The following is a 6,084-nucleotide window of genomic DNA, read 5'->3' on the forward strand; positions in this document are numbered from 1 at the left end:
ATAATAATTGCCTAGTAGAAGTTCTTGACAATTGGAGTGACTTTAAAATATAGTTAAGCATAATATTATACACAAACAAGTTATTTTACAGTATTTGAAGGTAGTTTAAGATAGTTTTATTTCTTGTGAACACCCTCCTTTCTATGACTAAGCTTGCTTGCAATCTCTGCCATTATTCTTGGTGTAAAAATAAACTTCAATAGCGTACCTGTGTGAATTCTAACAACTTCTGAATTAGTGAAGCCCCAAATAATGAAGCTTTATAATGTGTAAAGGAACTGGAACAGCTAAAATCTCAAATTATGAGTCAAGGAAATAGTTCCAAGCAGTGTGTGTTTCTGCCAGGAGTACACCAGCAGTGTTCCCCACGCTTCATGGAGGTTGGACTCCAGCTTTTGGTACTAAATGTTTTAATCTTGGCTACACTTTCTCACTCATTTACCCTCAACTAGAATGAGTAGGGACAATTGATTTTTTCAATGTAGAAAAAGAAGGAAAAAAGATTGCTACTCTGCAACATTAAAAAAATAAAATCCCAGATGAATCAAGGGCTTATATATGAAAGGCAAAACACTAAGAATTTTAGATGCAAGCATAGAGATTATCTTTATGACCTTGGAAGAATTTCTTCATCAAAACACAAAATGGGCAAATCACGAAAGACAAGATTAGAGAATTTGACATTGTTGTGAACTCTCTCTTGCTCTTACTAACAAGAACTTTTAGAGAAAGCAATATGACTGATAAGCTCCATTATTTTTGCAATTTTGGTGTGAGCTTTAGAAATACAGAATCAGATATCTGGTTCCAAATAAATTTTTTTTTTGTAATTCTTGGTTTTAATGGTTGTCATACCCTTATTTTTCTCATTTATAATTTTCTTACATCCTGAATTTTCTCAAGTATTGTTTTCCATTTGTACTATAGTATCTTTGTAAGTTATACCAAAGTTAATGGAGTAGGAAATAAATAAAAGTTGAACAAACCATTAGATTCAGTTTATGCTCCAAACAAATAAGTATTTATAACTCCAGCCTTCCAAAAAATCATAAAAAATGTATAATAAACAATAATTTTTGGAGACTTTATGGCAGTCATGAATGCAAATAATAGATAAATCTCTAGTTACTTAGTTCGGCAATATCTGAACATCCTACAACCTCAGACACAGAATGCCAAATCTACCAGGAAGAGATAATATTTCCTAGTTACCTACGGATTCAATTTGTCAAATTATCTTATTAATTTCTATCAGATTGTGTCTTATATTGCATGTGCTACATTGGCAGAATGACATACTCAGACTTTACCTAAGCTTTCTGGAAGCTCTCTCAGAATACAAAGGAGGATAAGGGCCCAGCTTTTGTTCTTCACAATTCAATTTTGTGATCCGATGCAGGAGTTACAAAGCTTTCATCAACAATTACTGACTACTTTCATTGTCGCCCCAATGCGGGGGTTCTGAAAGACTGTTTGAAATTCATTCAAGGAACAGAGGAGAACGCACAGTGCAGCCTTCTGTACTGAACAAAGAAATAAGAGAAAAATATTCACTTCTATCAAAGGTGCAAGCAATAAAGCACCAACACAAACAAAACAGCCACAAACAGAGAGCCTGTAGAAACCACGGAAGGAAGCTCAAAATCAGGTTTTTAGAGGTGAATGGTATAAAGAAAATGCAACGTTATTTGCAACAGAATTTTTCTAAAAGAAAGACGAGCCTGAATAGGCTATTAGCCAGGTCCTTCTTCACAAGCTGAGTTCCAGACAGTGGTTTAATTTACAAGGACTCCAAAGGTAACGTGTAAACACTGAGCAGAAGCGTTCCCCCAAATGTGCTGCTACTGTCACATTCAGGCCTCCCCAAACCACCCGCAATCGGTAAATTCCTAAAACCTAATTTATTAAAAAACCATGAGTGTCTCATATTTTTCCCCATAAAAAATGGATGAGATGGATTATGAATGAAGGTATATGAGAAATATTCCAAGGATTGCTTAATAATCACTTATTGCAGTTCATGCCATTTTAGCAGCTGAGAAAAATTCCAATCCATGCCCACATCATTATAGACTTCCTCATTACCCTCAGAGGCCTACGTATTTTATGTCAATATCACTCTCCTCCAAAAGCATGACATGATTTACTTCTTTAAGATTAAAGAAGTGAAATGTCTAATTAGGAGATATATTCAAGATTTATGATGACACCTGACAGATAATGTAAGAACTTCCTAAATTTAATGCATTATCATAAGTTGTTCAATTGATCATATTAGCATAAATGTCAAAGTAAGATTCTGAATACCTGAAAGTAATATTACTTTGGGAGGGAAGAATATAATCAGTAAATAGTGCTCCTGTGAAAATCATTATGGTGGTTCACAAATTTCAGGCTGTCTCTCTCAATACGTGGCAGGGTTGTATTTCCCTGTGTGCTTGGCATTGGGTGTGGCAAGTAATTTCTCTGAGTAGAGAAAGTGAAAGCTCTAAGAGGCAGTGTCCCCTTCACCACATCCCATTTCCCTTTGGCTTTCTGACTGACAATATTTAAAATGGCATGGCTGGGCCAGCTGGGACCTCTGAGGGTTTATGAAAGACAGACACCTACTTGCTACCTGCAATAGAAATATAGCGTAAGCCCCTCCTACAAAGGCGTGTCTGTGGTTCCCTGTCTTTGGACCCTAAGAATTGGAGGCAAAGAAAGAAATGTGGACTTGGAGAAATCTAGAGCCAGCTTGCTCCCTGCAGGTTCAAGATCAACCATCCCAAATAGAAGAAGGAAAAAAAAGGAAGAAGAGGAAAGAAAGAAAGATAGTGTAAACAAGAAATAAGTAAATGTGTGCTTTAAGCCACTGAGGTTTTGGAGTTTGCCACTGTATCACAACTCAGCCTATTCTGTCACAATACCATATACAAGAGTATATAAGAATAGATCCTTGGACATCATCATCAAGAGTGAAATACAGACTGGTTTCTGGCCTTGATTCTGTTTTACAAAGAAAAAAATTGCCAGTAGTTGCTAGGAGAAAGATAACCCAAATTGTGCCAATTTATTTGAATTTAACAAAGATGTAACTGGTGAAGCAGGGGGCTAGATGGTGCATAATATAATACATAATAGCTGGCAGAGTGGCATCCATATCGGGCAGCCTACTGAGTATTCATTTGCATTTATTAATATTAAATGAATAAAAAAATATTAGGAGGTTATTTTTAAAAGTAATTTATTTCCATTCCATTTGGACTCTGATATTTATCCTCCTGACCAGAAATGGGCCAGGGCAGCAACCTGGGAGTCTATTTACTTACTTACTTATTTATTTTTAAAATTCAAATTCTATTATAGATACCACTGACTTTATTGGAAGTTTATTATTATTTTAACTTTATGAAGGAAGAAATATTACTGCTCCTTTTTAAAGCTATGTCCACATTATCTAGAATAGTGCCCAGAGTAGATCCAAAATATTTTTTAATGAATGAATGAATCTGTATTTTTGCTAGAAATTTTCATCTACTGGAAGGTCAATGTTAGTTAACAGTCTGATGTGGCTCTTTCCAAACCCAAGTACCACTTTAAACTGCAATAACAGAAGTGTCAGATCTAGGACAAATGAATAATATAATTCATTCTACTCTTCTTAGCCTTCTGGAGGATAATATTTAGTTAATTCTAGTACCACATAACAAATAGTCATTAATAACTGCAGTATTTCCTTAACTTTTTTTATACCATGGTGAAAATAATATTTGTAGGATGTAAATATTATTTGGCCAAAAAAAAAAAAAAAGCCTTGCTGGGCCACTCTTGCTGAGGGACTAAAAAGCTGTCAAGAACTACCATGTTTCTCTTTGAGAATCCTTTATTTCTAACAAAAGTTGCTGTTTAAATGCTGATAATGAAAGAATATTTATATGACAAGGGAGAGAGACTTTTTTTTAAACTAAAAAATTGCTGAGGTCCATGGGAGAGGACATGAAAAGCAATGTGCTGCTTTTACACACACACCAAGGCTATGACACCTACAGAAAATGATAATAATTTGGCACATCCTGTAGCACATGTTTGCAAATAGCTCTGCTCTGTTGCTTCAGGAGCAAAACACCTGGGGTGGAAAGAGGGGGCTGAAAGCCAGAGTATTCAGAATTATACAAGTCACAATTAACTCAGGGCCTCCAAGGTCAGGCACTTTGCATACCTTGAACTAATTTAATCTATTTAACAACCATATGGGATGGGTGTTATTTTATTTTTTTACTAAGGAAACTGAGGCTTAGAAACATTTAATGTTATATCCAGGTCCATGTAAATGGTGGAGCCAGGTTTTTTGTTCGTTTGTTTCTTTAATCCTCACCTGAAGATATTTTCCCATTGATTTTTAGAGAGAATGGAAGAGAGAGAGAAATATCGATGTGAGAGAAACACATGGGTTGGTTGCCTCCTGCATGCGCCCTGACCAGGGCCCGGGCCAGGGAGGAACCTGCAATGGAGGTACATGCCCTTGACAGGAATCGAACCTGGGACCCTTTGTCCACAGGCCGATGTTCTATCCACTGAGCCAAACCAGCTAGGGCAGAGCCAGGTTTTGAAAGTAGAACTGAGCCCAAAGCCCTTGTTGTTTTCTCTGCAAACAGGAAGACATAAAGGGCTTGTGTGTATACTAGAGGCCCGATGCACAAAATTCATGCAAAAGGCTCAGCTCTCCCAGCCCTGGCCGGCCCTCGAAGCCCTGGCTTCATTCGGAAAGTTGCCCGGACGGTTGTTCTGCGGTTCAGTCTGATTAGCATATTAGCTCTTTATTATATAGGATATAGGATAACCATCTCCAAATGTTAAGGGACCCTCTGTGGTAGAGAGAGTGGAAATTTCTGATGCTCCAAGAGGTCAATCTAGTACCTATGAGTGGAATCATGAAGGAAGACAGACTTTACTTCCAAATATGGAAGAAATGATTATCTTCTGAAGGTAGAATTTCCTCCCCCAGATGGGAATCAGCAAGTGATTACATCTTAGGGGAATTTTAGAGGAGATTTCTGCTTGGCTGATCTCTGCTTTAATCCCAGCTTCAAGTTTCATGATGTGATAGTATGTAAAAAGCATGAGAAGATTGAGTTAGAAATACTGTTTCTCTTGCACACATTTTTTTGAGGAGGGATTTGTATTTTAGACCAACTGCATGTGGATAAAGAGCCCATTTCCAAGAGAGAAGTTTCAATAGTTCTCCAAAGAGTTTACAAGTGTCTTTCTTAGAAGACTGCCCTATTATTCTGGAGCTTCCAGGACCTGGTCAGTAATACATTCATTCTGAAAAATCCAAATACAGTCTCAAACCTTCACCTTCAGCAGGATTGGAATAGAACAAAGAGGATTCTTTCCTTTCCTTAATCCTTCCCAAAGAAGTGAATGGACATCAATTAAGAAATCTCAGAATACATTGATTGTCCTACTTTGGAGAACAGTTTCAGTAATTTTTAATGTAATGTCATTGGTGTATGGGTGTGTGTAAGAGAAAGCACTGTGCTTATGTTCAGATTTCCTCCTGTGTTTTACTGCTTTTTAAGGGGGAAATAATACCCTTTTATTATCCTACCACCTCTTACATAAGTACACTTCCATTTTCTGCTTTAGAATAGCAACTATTCATGTGAATCAAAGATTGCCCAGGAAGAATATTTTCATCCTTGAGAGAGCTCATGTGGATTAAGATAAAGCATTTCCCACTGACCAGAGAAATTGTAGAGCTAGGCAGTATTCCTGCTGCTATACACCTTTATTGTTCTCTCTGCCTTTGCCCCTTTTCTCTCTTTCTCCTCTTCCGTGGGCAAGGACAGCTGATGCCCCATTGAACTTCCAGCTTTGTGAGGAGTCTGAGATGATTTTGGAACTGCAGCTGTTAGCTATTTGATTCTTCCTTCCACAAACTGAAGGTGATTAAGAGCCAAACCTAAACCATCACAGGGAAAGAAATTGTAGATAGAGATGCGAACTTTTAATCATGCCCCAAGATCCCCCTTTTCTTTGCATAGAGGTGTCACTCATTGTAAGAAAGGGAGAATGATTGAAAGCACAGAGAGAGTCTAG

At 37.2% G+C, this 6,084-nt stretch overlaps 1 non-coding gene across 1 annotated transcript; it reads left to right on the forward strand.

Moving 5' to 3' along the window:
- The first annotated feature begins 2,641 nt into the window (after positions 1 to 2,641).
- On the forward strand, positions 2,642 to 2,775 carry LOC114227679 (small nucleolar RNA SNORA38). The gene has a single exon (XR_003613751.1). It is a non-coding gene; the product is annotated as a small nucleolar RNA SNORA38 (small nucleolar RNA).
- Positions 2,776 to 6,084: the final 3,309 nt, after the last annotated feature.

This window comes from Eptesicus fuscus, chromosome 6 (genome assembly GCF_027574615.1).
Source record: "Eptesicus fuscus isolate TK198812 chromosome 6, DD_ASM_mEF_20220401, whole genome shotgun sequence".
In the NCBI taxonomy this organism is placed as follows: Eukaryota; Metazoa; Chordata; class Mammalia; order Chiroptera; family Vespertilionidae; genus Eptesicus; species Eptesicus fuscus.